General features: G+C 47.5%; 1 long non-coding RNA gene across 1 annotated transcript; it reads left to right on the plus strand.

The window, feature by feature from the left end:
• Positions 1-505: 505 nt before the first annotated feature.
• On the plus strand, positions 506-18,906 carry LOC130282220 (uncharacterized). The gene is made up of 3 exons (XR_008846287.1): positions 506-608; positions 696-776; positions 18,781-18,906. It is a non-coding gene; the product is annotated as an uncharacterized LOC130282220 (long non-coding RNA).
• The last annotated feature ends 3,114 nt before the right edge of the window (positions 18,907-22,020 follow it).

The raw sequence follows: 22,020 nt of genomic DNA on the forward strand, positions 1-22,020 counted from the left end.
GTTAAGGTTGTTCTTTTCTGTCTAAGTGCTCTCTGATGACACCTTTCTCGGGAAACGCCCAGTTTAGAGGAGGTTTGCTATGGGGATTTGCTTCTAAACTGGGCGTTTCCCGAGACAGGTGTCATCAGATTTTTTTAATAGAAGTAATTTACAAATCTATATAGAGTCACTAGCGCTGGATGGGTTTGGATCTGATCTGCAAGATAGTTGTATTGGAACCAGGTAGTGATATTGCTAATGTAACAACCATATATTGCCTATATCACAGATCTGAACCCTAGAAAAAGATCAATTCAGCACGCACTTTCAACCTCTGGAGTACCCTCAGGGAGAGTCCAAACAGGTACACAGCATAAAGCATCCTCTACTATAACATCGCTACGGACCCGCGATACAATATATCAGCTCCCTACCAGGTACAAACAGGAGTGATATGATTATAACTAACAATAGTTCTTTGTACTATATACAAATTGATTAATTAAATATTATATTATTCACACCGCAGAAACATCACTCCTTCAGCCTCCAATAGCAGCAGTTCTGATACCTGCATCTGCACATCTCTACTACTTACTGCATGCACCATCGCGTCTGACTACTAGCAGGTACATTACGCAGTCCTTATACAAACAGTCTATTTCATTAGATATACCTACTATGTTAAACACCAAGGCTATTTGTATCTTTTGTAGCTACTTTGAGAAATCTCCCTCAAATCGCTCACAGCGCGATCTTTATCATCAGGATCTTCCCATTTCCCACTGCTTATACAGGTCAGTTTAAACTATACAGCCATCAGTTTTTGATGTGTCTGATACAGTGCTTGCCAATAAATTAATATTTTTGTTAATTTACAAATCTGTTCTGGAGCCAGTTGATATATAAAAAAAAGTTTTTTCCTGAATAACCCCTTTAAAGGTGTTTCCTAGAGGCGAGGGGAAAATAGAAAAAAAAAAGCTATACTTATCTTGCCCTGGTCCTCCTGCTATTCTCCAGTAGGCCCTGTTCATATTCGAGAGGTCATTCTGCTGCTTCTGTTGTAGGAACTGCTGGGCGGACATTCTGCAAATAGTCAGTGCTGAAGAAATTGCTGGTGCTAGGACGGTTCAGAAATGCACTGTCTTTATAGATGCCAATGCATTTCAGAGCGGACATATGAATTATTTCGGCAGGTGCCAGAGTCAGGATTTCCATGTGTGCACGGTGCAGCAGAATCCCATTGAAAACAATAAGACTCTGCTGCAATAAAATTTCCAAACTGAATTTTTCAGCTGGATTCCGCTCAGAAATTCCACCTTGGGAACATGGCCTTCCGTGCCAGATTCAACATTAGAATTTGGAACAGAGATTCCGCTGCAGCAGAATTCTATGGGATTCTGCTGCATTGTACACGCTGCAGAATTTCCGTGCCAGATGTTTCCAGCATGGAAATTCCATTTCCCGTATCCACACAAAGAATGAACACATTTATTCTTTGTGCAGTGTCAGCATGGAATGCATAGTTGTCTGTGAGATGGCGCATTCCTGTGCGGTCCTAGCGGCGGCATGTTTATGCTGGCACCCGCTGCTTGCGGAATGTCTGCACGGAGATTCTCCGTGCGGACATTCCGTCATGTGAACACAGTCTTAAGGTGGAATGTAAAGACAAACAAAGAACTACTTTGCATGACGAATGGAAAAGAAAAAATTGGGTAGCTGACTTAGTAACAAAATATACCTGAGGTTACTGGTGTTGCCTACACCCAAATAGGCCAGAAATTGTTACAAAAATAATAATATGATATGTATATAAATATATATACAAATTATATGTTACCAGTTCTCAGAGGTATAATAAATAAGGCTAAATGATACAGGTGGGGATAAAATGATTAGGGATATGATAGGTTTAAAAATAGTATAAAAATGGTATAAAAAATAGTATAAAAATAGTGCATTGGTGTCCGTTGGTGCTATAGTTCTCTATCATTTTTCTGCTGGAGGAAAATAGTAGAATACACAAACAAGATGATGATAGAAATTAAAGGTATTATTGGTGCACCGCACCACTCACCACCCTATTTGGTCGGGGGGCTCCTTAGTTCAGCAACGCTTGATTTAAAAAAAAAAAATGTTTTCCACTGGAGTACCCCTTTAAGCTCAAAGGGTTTTGCTACACTGATACATTTAACCAAACCATTAGTTATAAAATGATGACTAGTTTTGTGGGGAATAGATTCAGTATAACTTGTATTTATTCATCTCAATCCCTTATCCTTAGTTCAGCTCCTAAACTCCTTAATTATATATCAGCTAAAAATATAAAAAAGGTAAATTTACTCTAACCCACTCCCATTTGGGAAGGTTGGGGTTGTTGTCTGGAGTCCCATGTTATTCTATGGGACTTCTGGTAAATCTCCTTATCACATTACTCTTGGACTGCAGAGATTGCCCAGGACTTTTAAACATCCTGCTGACTGTCCAGCAGGTGCAGAGAATATTTAGTGTGGGGGACATGATATGAGGATAGGATATAAGGACAGCATATGAGTTCAGAATATGGTAACGTGATATGAAGATGGTTTATGAGGTCAGAATATGAGGATGGGATATGAGGATGGGATATGGGGTCAGGATATGAGGATGGGATATGAGGATGGGATATGGGGTCAGGATATGAGGATGGGATATGGGGTCAGGATATGAGGATGGAATATGGGGTCGGGATGTGAGGACGGGATATGAAGATGGGATATGAGGATTTGGTGTCCCGGTACCGCATCCTATCCAGTACCTGTGTATCTAGGTCCCCATAGCCAGAGTTCCTAGGACATCGGGGTCCTTTTTGTCTAGTCTGCCCCTTGTCACCTCTCATCTAGATTGTCATTAAACTAATAGTTTATTCAGGATTTATGTAACTATAATAGTACTAATGTATATAATTAGTTAATTACCTGTACGGAGCGTAGCAGGACCTGAGGGTTACGTGATCAGGTAAACTCTATGTTTTTTTGCTTAAGGACCTTTGGAGGTCCCTGTGACATATTTCACCCATCATTCTTTGTGACAGTGAGTGACAGATATTCAGACCAATCAGAACAACCCCGCCCCTGCCCATATAAGGGAGCGGTGGCCATTGTTAGCTCTCTTTCCTCGTGAGCTGTTGACAGGGAAGGATCTGCGCTGCAGTCATCAGTGAATTTAGGCCCGAGCCTTGCGGCGACGGCTGATTTCTTCTTAACCATTAGTGTATCAATCTCTAAGCACTCTGCAAGATCACCGGACCTTATCTATCCCCTAAATCTGGACGGATCTTCAAAATTAACCCTAAATTCAGAGACTTATAATATAATTCAAGGTCCGCAACAACTGTCAGTCACTGAACCATATAGAGGCTGTGTGTATGAGACTGTTATTGTGCATTGGATGTACCGCAAGCATTTAAGTAAAGTTTATCCAAGTTCAAGTACCTTCTGGACCTTCAGTCATTTTATGCATGCACCTATTGTTACTGGGAAGGGCGGCGATAGGCCGGAGAATTACCTCAGCATACTAGCCCTCAGCCTGGCGTCACGAACTATAGGGTTAACCTTAACCCCTTCTCTACCGAAACAACACCCCAACTACCATACACCCCCCAAGGGCTGCCACAAGGACAAGATGTAAGAATGGGATATGAGGATGTTGTCACGATGCCGGCTGGCAGGTAGTGGATCCTCTGTGCCAGAGAGGGATTGGCGTGGACCGTGCTAGTGGATCGGTTCTAAGTCACTACTGGTTTTCACCAGAGCCCGCCGCAAAGCGGGATGGTCTTGCTGCGGCGGTAGTGACCAGGTCGTATCCACTAGCAACGGCTCAACCTCTCTGGCTGCTGAAGATAGGCGCGGTACAAGGGAGTAGACAGAAGCAAGGTCGGACGTAGCAGAAGGTCGGGGCAGGCAGCAAGGATCGTAGTCAGGGGCAACGGCAGGAGGTCTGGAACACAGGCTAGGAACACACAAGGAAACGCTTTCACTGGCACGATGGCAACAAGATCCGGCAAGGAAGTGCAGGGGAAGTGAGGTGATATAGGGAAGTGCACAGGTGATAACACTAATTGGAACCACTGCGCCAATCAGCGGCGCAGTGGCCCTTTAAATCGCAAAGACCCGGCGCGCGCGCGCCCTAGGGAGCGGGGCCGCGCGCGCCGGGACAGGACTGACGGAGAGCGAGTCAGGTACGGGAGCCGGGGTGCGCATCGCGAGCGGGCGCTACCCGCATCGCGAATCGCATCCCGGCTGGAGGCGGTATCGCAGCGCCCCGGGTCAGTGGATCTGACCGGAGCGCTGCAGTGAGGAGAGTGTAGCGAGCGCTCCGGGGAGGAGCGGGGACCCGGAGCGCTCGGCGTAACAGTACCCCCCCCCTTGGGTCTCCCCCTCTTCTTAGAGCCTGAGAACCTGAGGAGCAGACTTTTGTCTAGGATATTGTCCTCAGGTTCCCAGGATCTCTCTTCTGGACCACAACCCTCCCAATCCACTAAAAAAAAGGTTTTCCCTCTGACCTTTTTGGATGCCAGAATCTCTTTGACGGAGAAGATGTCCGAGGAGCCGGAAACAGGAGTGGGAGGAACAGATTTGGGAGAGAAACGGTTAATGATAAGTGGTTTAAGAAGAGAAACGTGAAAGGCATTAGGAATACGAAGAGAAGGAGGAAGAAGAAGTTTGTAAGAGACAGGATTAATCTGGCACAAAATTTTGAAAGGACCAAGATAGCGTGGTCCCAACTTATAGCTAGGGACACGGAAGCGGACATATTTAGCGGAGAGCCATACCTTGTCTCCAGGGGAAAAAATGGGAGGAGCTCTTCTTTTCTTATCCGCGAACTTCTTCATGCGTGATGAAGCCTGTAAGAGAGAATTTTGGGTCTCTCTCCATATGATGGAAAGATCACGAGAAATTTCATCCACAGCGGGCAGACCAGAGGGCAAGGGGGTAGGGAGGGGGGGAAGAGGGTGACGGCCGTACACCACGAAAAATGGGGATTTGGAGGAAGATTCAGAGACTCTGAAGTTATACGAGAATTCGGCCCATGGTAGAAGATCTGCCCAGTCATCCTGGCGGGAGGAAACAAAATGTCGTAAATAATCACCCAAGACCTGGTTAATTCTTTCTACTTGTCCATTGGATTGAGGATGATATGCAGAAGAAAAATTTAATTTAATCTTGAGTTGTTTACAGAGAGCCCTCCAGAATTTAGACACGAATTGGACGCCTCTATCCGAGACGATCTGCGTGGGCAACCCGTGAAGACGAAAAATGTGTACAAAAAATTGTTTAGCCAACTGAGGCGCTGAAGGAAGACCAGGAAGAGGGATGAAATGTGCCATTTTGGAGAATCGATCAACGACCACCCAAATAACAGTGTTGCCATGGGATGGGGGTAAGTCTGTAATAAAATCCATACCAATCAGAGACCAAGGCTGTTCGGGGACAGGCAGAGGATGAAGAAAACCAGCGGGCTTCTGGCGAGGAGTCTTATCCCGGGCACAGATAGTGCAGGCTCGCACAAAGTCCACAACATCCGTCTCCAGAGTCGGCCACCAATAGAAGCGAGAGATGAGTTGCACAGATTTCTTGATGCCCGCATGACCTGCGAGATGGGAGGAGTGACCCCATTTGAGGATTCCGAGGCGTTGGCGTGGAGAAACAAAGGTCTTTCCTGGAGGAGTTTGCCTGATGGAGGCTGGAGAAGTGGAAATCAGGCAGTCAGGAGGAATGATGTGTTGCGGAGAGAGTTCAACTTCAGAAGCATCCGAGGAACGAGAGAGAGCATCGGCCCTAATGTTCTTATCGGCAGGCCGAAAGTGAATTTCAAAATTAAATCGGGCAAAGAACAGAGACCACCTGGCCTGGCGAGGATTCAGCCGTTGGGCAGACTGGAGGTAGGAGAGGTTCTTGTGATCGGTGTAAATAATAACTGGAAATCTTGATCCCTCCAGCAGATGCCTCCATTCCTCAAGTGCTAATTTAATGGCTAGAAGCTCTCGATCCCCGATGGAGTAGTTCCTCTCCGCCGGAGAGAAGGTCCTAGAAAAAAACCCACAAGTAACAGCATGCCCGGAAGAATTTTTCTGTAGAAGGACAGCTCCAGCTCCCACAGAGGAGGCATCAACCTCCAATAGGAAGGGTTTAGATGGGTCAGGTCTGGAGAGCACGGGAGCCGAAGAAAAGGCAGACTTGAGCCGTTTAAAGGCGTCTTCCGCTTGAGGAGGCCAAGACTTGGGATCGGCATTTTTTTGGGTTAAAGCCACGATAGGAGCCACAACGGTAGAAAAATGTGGAAGAAATTGTCTGTAATAATTGGCGAACCCCAAAAAACGTTGGATAGCACGGAGTCCGGAGGGGCGTGGCCAATCTAAGACGGCAGAGAGTTTGTCTGGATCCATTTGTAGTCCCTGGCCAGAGACCAAGTATCCTAGGAAAGGAAGAGATTGGCATTCAAACAGACATTTCTCTATTTTGGCATAGAGTTGATTGTCACGAAGTCTCTGAAGAACCATACGGACATGCTGGCGGTGTTCTTCTAGATTGGCAGAAAAAATCAGGATATCGTCCAGATATACAACAACACAGGAGTATAAGAGATCACGAAAAATTTCATTAACAAAGTCTTGGAAGACGGCAGGGGCGTTGCACAGGCCAAAGGGCATGACCAGATACTCAAAGTGTCCATCTCTAGTGTTAAATGCCGTTTTCCATTCATCCCCCTCTCTGATGCGGATGAGATTATAAGCACCTCTTAAGTCCAGTTTGGTAAAGATGTGGGCACCTTGGAGGCGATCAAAGAGTTCAGAGATGAGGGGTAGGGGGTAGCGGTTCTTAACCGTGATTTTATTAAGACCGCGGTAGTCAATGCAAGGGCGTAGAGAGCCATCTTTTTTGGACACAAAGAAAAATCCGGCTCCGGCAGGAGAGGAGGATTTACGGATAAAGCCCTTTTTTAAATTTTCCTGGACGTATTCAGACATGGCAAGAGTCTCTGGGGCGGACAGAGGATAAATTCTGCCCCGGGGTGGAGTAGTGCCCGGGAGGAGGTCGATAGGACAATCATAAGGCCTGTGAGGAGGTAGAGTCTCAGCTTGTTTTTTGCAAAAAACATCCGCAAAGTCCATATAGGCCTTAGGGAGACCGGTTACAGGAGGAACCACAGAGTCACGGCAAGGGTTACTGGGAACCGGTTTTAGGCAGTCCTTGGAACAAGAGGGCCCCCAACTCTTGATCTCCCCAGTGGACCAATCCAGGGTTGGGGAATGAAGTTGAAGCCAGGGAAGTCCAAGGAGAATTTCAGAAGTGCAATTGGGAAGGACCAAAAGTTCAATCCTCTCGTGATGAGGTCCGATGTGCATTAGAAGGGGCTCCGTGCGGAAACGTATGGTACAGTCCAATCTTTCATTGTTTACACAATTGATGTAGAGGGGTCTGGCGAGACTGGTCACCGGGATGTTGAACCTGTTGACGAGAGAGGCCAAAATAAAATTTCCTGCAGATCCGGAGTCCAAGAAGGCCACAGCAGAGAAGGAGAAGGCAGAGGCAGACATCCGCACAGGCACAGTAAGACGTGGAGAAGCAGAGTAGACATCAAGGACTGTCTCACCTTTGTGCGGAGTCAGCGTACGTCTTTCCAGGCGGGGAGGACGGATAGGACAATCCTTCAGGAAGTGTTCGGTACTAGCACAGTACAGGCAGAGATTCTCCATGCGGCGTCGTGTCCTCTCTTGAGGTGTCAGGCGAGACCGGTCGACCTGCATAGCCTCCACGGCGGGAGGCACAGGAACAGATTGCAGGGGACCAGAGGAGAGAGGAGCCGGGGAGAAGAAACGCCTCGTGCGAACAGAGTCCATATCCTGGCGGAGCTCCTGACGCCTTTCGGAAAAACGCATGTCAATGCGAGTGGCTAGGTGAATGAGTTCATGTAGATTAGCAGGGATTTCTCGTGCGGCCAGAACATCTTTAATGTTGCTGGATAGGCCTTTTTTAAAGGTCGCGCAGAGGGCCTCATTATTCCAGGATAATTCTGAAGCAAGAGTACGGAATTGTACGGCATACTCGCCAACGGAAGAATTACCCTGGACCAGGTTCAACAGGGCAGTCTCAGCAGAAGAGGCTCGGGCAGGTTCCTCAAAGACACTTCGAATTTCCGAGAAGAAGGAGTGTACAGAGGCAGTGACGGGGTCATTGCGGTCCCAGAGCGGTGTGGCCCAAGACAGGGCTTTTCCAGACAGGAGGCTGACTACGAAAGCCACCTTAGACCTTTCAGTGGGAAACTGGTCCGACATCATCTCCAGGTGCAGGGAACATTGGGAAAGAAAGTGTTACGCCGAGCGCTCCGGGTCCCCGCTCCTCCCCGGAGCGCTCGCTACACTCTCCTCACTGCAGCGCTCCGGTCAGATCCACTGACCCGGGGCGCTGCGATACCGCCTCCAGCCGGGATGCGATTCGCGATGCGGGTAGCGCCCGCTCGCGATGCGCACCCCGGCTCCCGTACCTGACTCGCTCTCCGTCAGTCCTGTCCCGGCGCGCGCGGCCCCGCTCCCTAGGGCGCGCGCGCGCGCCGGGTCTTTGCGATTTAAAGGGCCACTGCGCCGCTGATTGGCGCAGTGGTTCCAATTAGTGTTTACACCTGTGCACTTCCCTATATCTCCTCACTTCCCCTTCACTCCCTCGCCGGATCTTGTTGCCTTAGTGCCAGTGAAAGCGTTTCCTTGTGTGTTCCTAGCCTGTGTTCCAGACCTCCTGCCGTTGCCCCTGACTACGATCCTTGCTGCCTGCCCCGACCTTCTGCTACGTCCGACCTTGCTTCTGTCTACTCCCTTGTACCGCGCCTATCTTCAGCAGCCAGAGAGGTTGAGCCGTTGCTAGGGGATACGACCTGGTCACTACCGCCGCAGCAAGACCATCCCGCTTTGCGGCGGGCTCTGGTGAAAACCAGTAGTGACTTAGAACCGATCCTCTAGCACGGTCCACGCCAATCCCTCTCTGGCACAGAGGATCCACTACCTGCCAGCCGGCATCGTGACAGTAGATCCGGCCATGGATCCCGCTGAAGTTCCTCTGCCAGTTGTCGCTGACCTCACCACGGTGGTCGCCCAGCAGTCACAACAGATTGCGCAACAAGGCCAACAGCTGTCTCAACTGACTGTTATGCTACAACAGTTACTACCACAGCTCCAGCAACCATCTCCTCCGCCAGCTCCTGTACCTCCTCCGCAGCGAGTGGCCGCTTCTGGACTACGACTATCCTTGCCGGATAAATTTGATGGGGACTCTAAGTTTTGCCGTGGCTTCCTTTCCCAATGTTCATTACACTTGGAGATGATGTCGGACCAGTTCCCCACTGAAAGGTCTAAGGTGGCTTTCGTAGTCAGCCTGCTGTCTGGAAAAGCCCTGGCTTGGGCCACACCGCTCTGGGACCGCAATGACCCCGTCACTGCCTCTGTACACTCCTTCTTCTCGGAAATTCGAAGTGTCTTTGAGGAACCTGCCCGAGCCTCTTCTGCTGAGACTGCCCTGTTGAACCTGGTCCAGGGTAATTCTTCCGTTGGCGAGTATGCCGTACAATTCCGTACTCTTGCTTCTGAATTATCCTGGAACAATGAGGCCCTCTGCGCGACCTTTAAAAAAGGCCTATCCAGCAACATTAAAGATGTTCTGGCCGCACGAGAAATGCCTGCTAATCTTCATGAACTTATTCACCTAGCCACTCGCATTGACATGCGTTTTTCCGAAAGGCGTCAGGAGCTCCGCCAAGATATGGACTCTGTTCGCACGAGGCGTTTCTTCTCCTCGGCTCCTCTCTCCTCTGGTTCCCTGCAATCTGTTCCTGTGCCTCCCGCCGTGGAGGCTATGCAGGTCGACCGGTCTCGCCTGACATCTCAAGAGAGGACACGACGCCGCATGGAGAACCTCTGCCTGTACTGTGCTAGTACCGAACACTTCCTGAGGGATTGTCCTATCCGCCCTCCCCGCCTGGAAAGACGTACCCTGACTCCGCACAAAGGTGAGACAATCCTTGATGTCCACTCTGCTTCTCCACGTCTTACTGTGCCTGTGCAGATGTCTGCCTCTGCCTTCTCCTTCTCTTCTGTGGCCTTCTTGGACTCTGGATCTGCAGGAAATTTTATTTTGGCCTCTCTCGTCAACAGGTTCAACATCCCAGTGACCAGTCTCACCAGACCCCTTTACATCAATTGTATAAACAATGAAAGATTGGACTGTTCCATACGTTTCCGCACGGAGCCCCTTCTAATGAGCATCGGATCTCATCACGAGAGGATTGAACTTTTGGTCCTCCCCAATTGCACCTCGGAAATTCTCCTTGGACTTCCCTGGCTTCAACTTCATTCCCCAACCCTGGATTGGTCCACTGGGGAGATCAAGAGTTGGGGGCCCTCTTGTTCCAAGGACTGTCTAAAACCGGTTCCCAGTAACCCTTGCCGTAACTCTCTGCTTCCTCCAGTAACCGGTCTCCCTAAGGCCTATATGGACTTCGCGGATGTTTTCTGCAAAAAACAAGCGGAGACTCTACCTCCTCACAGGCCTTATGATTGTCCTATCGACCTCCTCCCGGGCACTACTCCACCCCGGGGCAGAATTTATCCTCTCTCTGCCCCAGAGACTCTTGCCATGTCTGAATACGTCCAGGAGAATCTAAAAAAGGGCTTTATCCGTAAATCCTCCTCTCCTGCCGGAGCCGGATTTTTCTTTGTGTCCAAAAAAGATGGCTCTCTACGTCCTTGCATTGACTACCGCGGACTTAATAAAATCACGGTTAAGAACCGCTACCCCTTACCCCTCATCTCTGAACTCTTTGATCGCCTCCAAGGTGCCCACATCTTTACTAAATTGGACTTAAGAGGCGCCTATAACCTCATCCGCATCAGAGAGGGGGATGAGTGGAAAACAGCATTTAACACCAGAGATGGACACTTTGAGTATCTGGTCATGCCCTTTGGCCTTTGCAACGCTCCTGCTGTCTTCCAAGACTTTGTTAATGAAATTTTTCGTGATCTGTTATACTCCTGTGTTGTTGTATATCTTGATGATATCCTAATTTTTTCGGCCAATCTAGAAGAACACCGCCAGCATGTCCGTATGGTTCTTCAGAGACTTCGTGACAATCAACTCTATGCTAAAATTGAGAAATGTCTGTTTGAATGCCAATCTCTTCCTTTTCTAGGATACTTGGTCTCTGGCCAGGGACTACAAATGGATCCAGATAAACTCTCTGCCGTCTTAGATTGGCCACGCCCCTCCGGACTCCGTGCCATCCAACGTTTTTTGGGGTTCGCCAATTATTACAGGCAATTTATTCCACATTTTTCTACCATTGTGGCTCCTATTGTGGCTTTAACCAAAAAAAATGCCGATCCCAAGTCTTGGCCTCCTCAAGCGGAAGACGCCTTTAAACGACTCAAGTCTGCCTTCTCTTCGGCTCCCGTGCTCTCCAGACCTGACCCATCTAAACCCTTCCTATTGGAGGTTGATGCCTCCTCAGTGGGAGCTGGAGCTGTCCTTCTACAAAAAAACTCTTCCGGGCATGCTGTTACTTGTGGGTTTTTTTCTAGGACCTTCTCTCCGGCGGAGAGGAACTACTCCATCGGGGATCGAGAGCTTCTAGCCATTAAATTAGCACTTGAGGAATGGAGGCATCTGCTGGAGGGATCAAGATTTCCAGTTATTATTTACACCGATCACAAGAACCTCTCATACCTCGAGTCTGCCCAACGGCTGAATCCTCGTCAGGCCAGGTGGTCTCTGTTCTTTGCCCGATTTAATTTTGAAATTCACTTTCGGCCTGCTGATAAGAACATTAGGGCCGATGCTCTCTCTCGTTCCTCAGATGCTTCTGAAATTGAACTCTCCCCTCAACACATCATTCCTCCTGACTGCCTGATTTCCACTTCTCCAGCCTCCATCAGGCAAACTCCTCCAGGAAAGACCTTTGTTTCTCCACGCCAACGCCTCGGAATCCTCAAATGGGGTCACTCCTCCCATCTCGCAGGTCATGCGGGCATCAAGAAATCTGTGCAACTCATCTCTCGCTTCTATTGGTGGCCGACTCTAGAGACTGATGTGGTGGACTTTGTGCGAGCCTGCACTATCTGTGCCCGGGATAAGACTCCTCGCCAGAAGCCCGCTGGTTTTCTTCTTCCTCTGCCTGTTCCCGAACAACCTTGGTCTCTGATTGGTATGGATTTTATTACTGACTTACCCCCATCCCATGGCAACACTGTTATTTGGGTGGTCGTTGATCGATTCTCCAAAATGGCACATTTCATCCCTCTTCCTGGTCTTCCTTCAGCGCCTCAGTTGGCTAAACAATTTTTTGTACACATTTTTCGTCTTCACGGGTTGCCTACGCAGATCGTCTCGGATAGAGGCGTCCAATTTGTGTCTAAATTCTGGAGGGCTCTCTGTAAACAACTCAAGATTAAATTAAATTTTTCTTCTGCATACCATCCTCAATCCAATGGACAAGTAGAAAGAATTAACCAGATCTTGGGTGACTATTTACGACATTTTGTTTCCTCCCGCCAGGATGACTGGGCAGATCTTCTACCTTGGGCCGAATTCTCGTATAATTTCAGAATCTCTGAATCTTCCTCCAAATCCCCGTTTTTCGTGGTGTACGGCCGTCACCCTCTTCCCCCCCTCCCTACCCCCTTGCCCTCTGGTCTGCCCGCTGTGGATGAAATTTCTCGTGATCTTTCCATCATATGGAGAGAGACCCAAAATTCTCTCTTACAGGCTTCTTCACGCATGAAGAGATTCGCGGATAAGAAAAGAAGAGCTCCTCCCATTTTTTCCCCTGGAGACAAGGTATGGCTCTCCGCCAAATATGTCCGCTTCCGTGTCCCTAGCTATAAGTTGGGACCACGCTATCTTGGTCCTTTCAAGATTTTGCGCCAGATTAATCCTGTCTCTTACAAACTTCTTCTTCCTCCTTCTCTTCGTATTCCTAATGCCTTTCATGTTTCTCTTCTTAAACCACTTATCATTAACCGTTTCTCTCCCAAATCTGTTCCCCCCACTCCTGTCTCCGGCTCCTCGGACATCTTCTCCGTCAAAGAAATTTTAGCATCTAAAAAGGTCAGAGGGAAAACCTTCTTTTTAGTGGATTGGGAGGGTTGTGGTCCTGAAGAGAGGTCCTGGGAACCTGAGGACAATATCCTGGACAAAAGTCTGGTCCTCAGGTTCTCAGGCTCCAAGAAGAGGGGGAGACCCAAGGGGGGGGGTACTGTTACGCCGAGCGCTCCGGGTCCCCGCTCCTCCCCGGAGCGCTCGCTACACTCCTCTCACTGCAGCGCTCCGGTCGGTTCCACGGACCCGGGGCGCTGCGATACCGCCTCTGGCCGGGATGCGATTCGCGATGCGGGTAGCGCCCGCTCGCGATGCGCACCCCGGCTCCCGTACCTGACTCGCTCTCCGTCAGTTCTGTCCCGGCGCGCGCGGCCCCGCTCCCTAGGGCGCGCGCGCGCCGGGTCTTTGCGATTTAAAGGGCCACTGCGCCGCTGATTGGCGCAGTGGTTCCAATTAGTGTTTACACCTGTGCACTTCCCTATATCTCCTCACTTCCCCTTCACTCCCTCGCCGGATCTTGTTGCCTTAGTGCCAGTGAAAGCGTTTCCTTGTGTGTTCCTAGCCTGTGTTCCAGACCTCCTGCCGTTGCCCCTGACTACGATCCTTGCTGCCTGCCCCGACCTTCTGCTACGTCCGACCTTGCTTCTGTCTACTCCCTTGTACCGCGCCTATCTTCAGCAGCCAGAGAGGTTGAGCCGTTGCTAGGGGATACGACCTGGTCACTACCGCCGCAGCAAGACCATCCCGCTTTGCGGCGGGCTCTGGTGAAAACCAGTAGTGACTTAGAACCGATCCTCTAGCACGGTCCACGCCAATCCCTCTCTGGCACAGAGGATCCACTACCTGCCAGCCGGCATCGTGACAGAAAGCCACGGCAAAACTTAGAGTCCCCATCAAATTTATCCGGCAAGGATAGTCGTAGACCAGAAGCGGCCACTCGCTGCGGAGAAGGTGCAGGAGCTGGCGGAGGAGATGATTGCTGAAGCTGTGGTAGTAACTGCTGAAGCATAACGGTCAGTTGAGACAGCTGTTGGCCTTGTTGCGCTATCTGTTGCGACTGCTGGGCGACCACCGTGGTGAGGTCAGCGACAACTGGCAGAGGAACTTCAGCGGGATCCATGGCCGGATCTACTGTCACGATGCCGGCTGGCAGGTAGTGGATCCTCTGTGCCAGAGAGGGATTGGCGTGGACCGTGCTAGTGGATCGGTTCTAAGTCACTACTGGTTTTCACCAGAGCCCGCCGCAAAGCGGGATGGTCTTGCTGCGGCGGTAGTGACCAGGTCGTATCCACTAGCAACGGCTCAACCTCTCTGGCTGCTGAAGATAGGCGCGGTACAAGGGAGTAGACAGAAGCAAGGTCGGACGTAGCAGAAGGTCGGGGCAGGCAGCAAGGATCGTAGTCAGGGGCAACGGCAGGAGGTCTGGAACACAGGCTAGGAACACACAAGGAAACGCTTTCACTGGCACGATGGCAACAAGATCCGGCAAGGAAGTGCAGGGGAAGTGAGGTGATATAGGGAAGTGCACAGGTGATAACACTAATTGGAACCACTGCGCCAATCAGCGGCGCAGTGGCCCTTTAAATCGCAAAGACCCGGCGCGCGCGCGCCCTAGGGAGCGGGGCCGCGCGCGCCGGGACAGGACTGACGGAGAGCGAGTCAGGTACGGGAGCCGGGGTGCACATCGCGAGCGGGCGCTACCCGCATCGCGAATCGCATCCCGGCTGGAGGCGGTATCGCAGCGCCCCGGGTCAGTGGATCTGACCGGAGCGCTGCAGTGAGGAGAGTGTAGCGAGCGCTCCGGGGAGGAGCGGGGACCCGGAGCGCTCGGCGTAACAGATGTGATATGAGGACGGGATATAAGAAAAGCATATGAGGACGAGAGATGAGGTCAGGATGTGAGACCTGGATATGGATTCGGAATATGGGGTCAGGATGTGAGGACGGGATACGAAGATGGGATATGAGGACAAGATATAGGAATGGGATATGAGGATGTGATATAAGGACGGGATATAAGAAAAGCATATGAGGACGAGAGATGAGGTCGGGATGTGAGACCTGGATATGGATTCGGAATATGGGGTCAGGATGTGAGGTCGGGATATGAGGACAAAATATGAGGACGGGATATGAGGACGGGATATGAAGATAAGAGTGTCATTGTTGCTTTTCCTCTCTCACAAGGTTTTGGTTGAAAGATCGGGCTACGTCGTGTCTTTTGAGTCTTTATAGTCTTCTATAAAATATGTCTGAATTGTTTGTAGGAAATAATATCTCCTATATACAATGCCGCAGAGAGGCATCATAACGGGGCCTTCAGGTCCGCTGTACAGGGCCATAGAGACTTCATATGCCTCCATACAGATTCCGACCATAAGGCTCGGCCATGTACATGACACCTACTAGAAATCTGATTTATCATCTCCAGATTCTCATACAGATGCTTGGAAGTAAAAGACACCAGAACATTGTATGTGGTATTTGGTTGTTAGAAACAAGACACTGGTTTATAGTGTTTACCCTCCATTGCCAGTATTAATACATCACGCGTGCTTAGAAAAAGCCTGGGTAAATAAATAAATCAGCACCAGAGGAACACATCCATTTATTGCAATGAACAGATGTAAGTTTGACACTTTTCAAGTAAACATTTTCATAAATCACATTATTTATCTGCAAATTAAACATTTTATTGTGCCAGACATTCATCCACGTACAGGATACGGCTTGGCACATCATGAATGAAACTACTTTACTCGTAAGCCCGATGTTGTTTTGCTCCCTAACTAATGGGGGGATCTAATTTTAATGCGCACTCCCTTTTTTTTTTTTTTTTTCCTCGTCCACTAAGACTTGGCTCGGGGAGGTTGAAATCTGTAGGGGGCCATAGGAATCGGGCCTTGAGAGGTCCCATACAGAATCCAGGAAATCTATCACCGCTGCCAAGAGTCTTATGAGGTTTCATGTTTAATTATACAAGCTCGGTTACATAAAGCATAGAGTGTAAGTTTATAATGGTTTAGTAATTATAGGAAGGTCATATTCTTATACAAAGCCAATAGAGTCGGGTTAGAATATCAACTAAAGGAGGGCTTGTCTTTATGTGCAACGCGGACATTTTTAAGACCCTTACTTTTTTATACAGTGGTCCCTCAACATACGATGGTAATCCGTTCCAAACGGACCATCGTTTGTTGAGACCATTGTATGTTGAGGGATCCGTGCAATGTAAAGTATAGGACAGTGGTCTACAACCTGCGGACCTCCAGATGTTGCAAAACTACAACACCCAGCATGCCCGGACAGCCGTTGGCTGTCCGGGCATGTTGGGTGTTGTAGTTTTGCAACATCGGAAGGTCCGCAGGTTGAAGACCCTTGTTAGAGGAAGTTGTACTCACCTGTCCCCGCCGCTCCGGACCGTCACCGCTCGTCACCGCTGCCCTGGATGTCGCCTTCCATCGCTGTCGCCGCGTCCGCGAGGTGTCCCCGATGCTCTGGCAAGGCTTCTGCTTCCCCGGCATGGAGAGCGCCGACGATGCAGGGGATCCCGAAGAGGACGCGCCGGAGCCCCGAGGACAGGTAAGTGATCGTCAGCGCACCACACGGGGCACCGTAAAAGACTATCCGGTGGCAGCTGAAGCAGTCTGCGCTGTTGGATAGCCGTTTATGCGATGGCCCCGAAATACAAAAGCATCGTATGTTGATGCTGCCTTCAACATGCGCTGGCCTTTGAGAGGCCATCGTATGTTGAAATTATCGTATGTCGGGGCCATCGTAGGGCGAGGGGTCACTGTACTAGTAAAAAAAATAAAGAAACAGCCCCACCCCCTCAAAAAAAAATAAAATAAATAAATAAGAAACAAAATGGCATCTTCTATTTGAAGCCACCTATTTTCTATTCTTCTCCCTCTCTTTTTGGGTTGAAGCTTATGTAGTTGTATCTGGGACTGGATGGTAGCTTGCTACACAAACCTGCCTCTTACTTGAGGTGGGTCATGTACTAAGGTGCACCAGTAGCATTAAGTAGCACCAGTAGCTAGTGTTGCTCGCGAATATTCGCAGTGCAAATTTTATTCGCGAATATCGCATATTCGCGAATTCGCGAATATTCGCGAATATAGCACTATATATTCGTAATTACGAATATTCATTTTTTTTTTTTCACAGTACACATCACAGTGATCATCCCTCTCTGCTTCCATCTTGTGTAGTGTAAAGAAGGCTCTAATACTACTGTGTGAGACTGGTACGCGAAATTTCGCATATGCGAAAATGTGCATATGCAAATTTTCGCATACGTGAATTTTCGCTTATGCAAATGTTATATATGCTAATTTTCGAATATGGTAATTTTCGCATATGGTAATTTTCACGTATGCGAAAATAAAATGAGAATGTTACGAATATGCGAATATATGACGAATATTCGTCCATATATTCGCGAATATTCGCGAATTCGAATATGGCCTATGCCGCTCATCACTACCAGTAGCTCTTAAAGGGGTATTTTTTTTTTATATATCAACTGGCTCCAGAAAGTTAAACAGATTTGTAAATTACTTCTATTAAAAAATCTTAATCTTTTCAATAATTATCAGCTGCTGAAGTTGAGTTGTTCTTTTCTGTCTGAGAACAGTGCTCTCTGCTGACATCTCTGCTTGTCTCGGGAACTGCACTTTTTAAAATTGTTTTTATATTTAACTATGCTACAGGGGCTGTAAAGTTAGTGTAGTTCATAATATAGTGTCTGTACCTGTGTTTCATGGTGGTCTCACAATTCTTCAGTGATTTTAGCCCCAATGTTTATTTTCAACAGCATACAAAATGCTTGTCGTCTCAGGTTTTCCCAAGTTGCAGTGCGGCCTGAAACATTACATCACTAGTCAGGTGATCAGGGGGAGCCTGTCTGCTTCAATCGATGGAGGGACCGCTGAGTGGGAGGGAGATCATTCTGCAGTGAATTGAAGTTTCTCAACAGCTTGAGACACGCTGGTTAGAAAACGCAGGTCTATCGCATGCAAGGCAACTCAGCTGTGTTTTAATGGGTGGGGTTGATGATATGTGGGAGGTAGAAAACTGACCTCACACTTACAAACAAGGATCTATGGGATTTGTAGTTGAAGAAGGAAACTCCAACAGGAAATACCAGTTCACAAAAAGAAAGCAGCAGTGTTATGGTAATCTCACATATAGCCATTTGGGCCCCAAGACAAGCGCAGATCCTTCCTAAGCATGTCAGGCAGGTAAGTGCTAAAATCACCTTATGGTGGATAACCCCTTTAACTATAGGGGTGCAGAAGTAGCAGTCGCACTGGGGCCCTGGTGTCTATGGGGGCCCAAAAGCACATCTTCCCCATAAGAGACCAGTATTATAAAGGTCACATGGTGCCCTGTTGCAAATTTTTGCATGGGGGCCCTGAAACTATGCCTTGTATTAATATAATTAGTATGACCAATAGAGGCTGTGGTGCTGCTGCTAAGCCTATTGCCTGAACAGGGTATACAGAAGCCCTGTCAGCCATATCTTCTTTCAAGGGTCCCCAGTAGACCCTCCCTGCTACCTTAATTTTTCACGAACTCTACTGAACGATGGCCAACGACATCTAAAACAAAAATCAGCTGTATCTTTACTTCACAAATCTGTTTTCTATAATAATTCTCACGAATATCATTTTAGGATTTTCAGAACGTTGACTTGAGAACCGACTGCCAAGTCAGCACAAAACAAAAAAAATGTTCATTTGAAACATTAGGATTCTTCTCAACGATGAACAGATGTCGGATCCCGTACCAAGATACCAAGGACTTTTCTTCACTTGGCTACTGTCTGAAAGGCCCTTTTCATTAGAAGAGACGTTTCGAGAGTTCTCTCTGCAAAGCATAGGCAATGTCTGGTTGGTAATAAATAGAATATATTGTACTGATGGAACTATTCCATGTACTTATTCAAGTGTGAGTTCATAACTTTAAGAGGTTGCCTGGTGTAGAACATCAGTCCAAATACCATTTTCTTGGAGTTATTATTTTTTAGTTGGAGTTATTAAAGGGGTACTCCGGTGGAAAACTTTTTTTTTTTTTTTAATCAACTGGTGCCAGAAAGTTAAAATGATTTGTAAATTACTTCTATTAAAAAATCTTAATCCTTCCAGTACTTATTAGCTGCTGAATACTACAGAGGAAATTATTTTCTTTTTGGAACACAGAGCTCTCTGCTGACATTGTGACCACAGTGCTCTCTGCTGACATCTCTGTCCATTTTAAGAACTGTCCAGAGTAGGAGAAAATCCCCATAGAAAACAAATGCTGCTCTGGTCAGTTCCTAAAATGGACAGAGATGTCGGCAGAGAGCACTGTGTTCATGATGTCAGCAGAGAGCTCTGTATTCCAAAAAGAAAATAATTTCCTCTGTAGTATTCAGCAGCTAATAAGTACTGGAAGGGTTAATATTTTTTAATAGAAGTCATTTACAAATCTATTTAACTTTCTGGCACCAGTTGATAAAAAAAAGGGGTTTCCACCGGAGTACCCCTTTAATGGGCAGTCTCCTGTTAAGGACCCTTATTTATTTCCCAGTGGAAAGTGGCTGAAAAGCATCTAGATCAGTGGTCTGAAACTGTGGCCCTCCAGATGTTGCAAAACTTCAACTCCCAGCATGAGCGGACAGCCGTTGGTTGTCCGGGCATCCTGGGAGTTTAAGTTTTGCAACATCTGGAGGGCCACAGTTTCAGACCACTGACCTAAAGTATGCTGCAACTACAAGCATAAAATGCCATTTACCACAAAGTGCAACTGCCATGCCGACCGTGCATTGAATTGCAACAAGCAAGTGTAACATATCACTAAATGGGGGAGATTTATCAAAACCTGTTCAGAGGAAAAGTTGCCCAGTTGCATATAGCAACCAACCAGATTGCTTCTTTAATTTTTCAGAGGCCTTTTTATTTTTGTAAATTACTTCTATTAAAAAAATCTTAATCCTTCCAGTACTTATCAGCTGCTGTATAATACAGAGGAAGTTATTTTCTTTTTAAATTTCTTTTCTGTCTGTCCACAGTGCACTCTGCTGACACCTCTGTCCATGTCAGGAATTGTCCAGAGCAGGAGAGGTTTGCTATGGGAAATTGTTCCTGCTCTGGACAATTCCTGACATGGACAGAGGTGTCAGCAGAGAGCACTGTGGACAGACAGAAAGGAAATTAAAAAAATGCTGTATTATACAGCAGCTGATAAGTACTGGAAGGATTACAATTTTTAAATAGAAGTAATTTACAAATCTGTTTAACTTTCTGGCACCAGTTGATTTAAAAATATTCCACTAGAGTTTCCCTTCAACCCCTTAAGGACACAGGGCGTACGGGTACGCCCCCATTCGCGAGTCCTTAAGGACTCAGGGCGTACCTGTACGCCCTGTGTCCCGCTAACAGTGTTTAAACCGTTCTCACAAACGGAGAACGGGTTTAACCCCATGGGTCCCGGTTGCTACGGGCAGCCAGGAGCCACAGCTAATCCTGGGCACCACCTGGAATTAACCCTTTAGAAGCCACAATCAAAGTTGATTGCGGCGTCTAAACTGAAAGTAAAAGTATCCTGGCAGCTCAGCGGAGCTGATTGGGACTATCGTGACAGAATCGCGATGTCCAGATCAGCTTACTGGACGATGGGAGGGTCCTCATCTGCCTCCTCGTTGTCCAATCGGCGATCTACTGCTCCAGAGCAGCCGAGCACCATTAACACTGATCGATGCTATACATATGGCATAGCATTGATCAGTGTATGCAATCAATAGATTGCATGGTATAGCCTCCTAAGGGGGCTTTAAAAAAAAGTTAAAAGTGGTTAAAAAAATAAGAGAATACATGTGAATAACAACCCCCCTCCCCCAATAAAAGTTTAAATCACCCCCCTTTTCCTATTTTTTTTAAAATAAAATAATGTAATAAAAAAAATGATATGTGGTAATGCTGCATGTGTAAATGTCCGAACTATTAAAATATAAGGTTAGCTAAACCAAGTAGTGAATTTTTGGTCACTTCATATACCAGATATATTAATAAAAAGCGATGAAAAAGTACCATCAAAACAAAAATGGTAAGACCACGGCACAAAAAAAAAAACCTCATATAGCCCCATTTGCCTAAAAATAATAAAGTTATAGGGGTCGGAAGATGACAATTTTAAACATACTAATTTTGGTGCATGTAGTTATAATTATTTTAAAGTAGTAAAATAAATAAGACCTACATAAATTGGGTATCCCTGTAACCGAATGGACCTACAGAATAAAGATAATGTATAATTTTTGCCAAAAAGTGCCCTGCATGGAAACGGAAGCCCTAAAAATTAGCAACATTTTTTTTTTTTTTATTTCACCCCACAAATCATTTTTTTTTTGTTTTGCCACAGATTATAGTATAAGATAAGTAATGTCATTATAAATACAATTGGTGACGCAAAAAACAAGCCCTTATATGGGTCTGTAGGTGCAAAATTCAATGCGTGAGTCCTTAAGGGGTTAAGGAAGAAGGACATACAGGTATGCCCTTGCGTCCTGGTACTTAAGGACTAAGGGCGTACCTGTCGACCTGAATCCTTAAGTGACTTTAAGCGAGCGCAGGAGCTGCCTTCGCTTCAGGGCAGTGAATTGCGGCTACTTTAAGTAGCCTCACATTAACTGCTTATGCCGGGCACCATCGATCCTGCCATCGCTCGTCATTTAACTCTTTATACACCGTGATCAATGTCGATCAAGGCATCTAAAAAGAAAGTGGAAGATACCGGCAGCTCAGTGGAGCTCACAGAACCCCTGCGACGTGATTGCGGGGGTACCGTGAGCTAAAATGGCAGAGGAGGGTCCTCTTACCTGCCTCCTGCTGCCTGATCGCCGATTCAATTATGTAGCCTGGCTTAGCCAGGCTAT

This window comes from Hyla sarda, chromosome 7, assembly GCF_029499605.1.
Source record: "Hyla sarda isolate aHylSar1 chromosome 7, aHylSar1.hap1, whole genome shotgun sequence".
NCBI lineage: Eukaryota > Metazoa > Chordata > Amphibia > Anura > Hylidae > Hyla > Hyla sarda.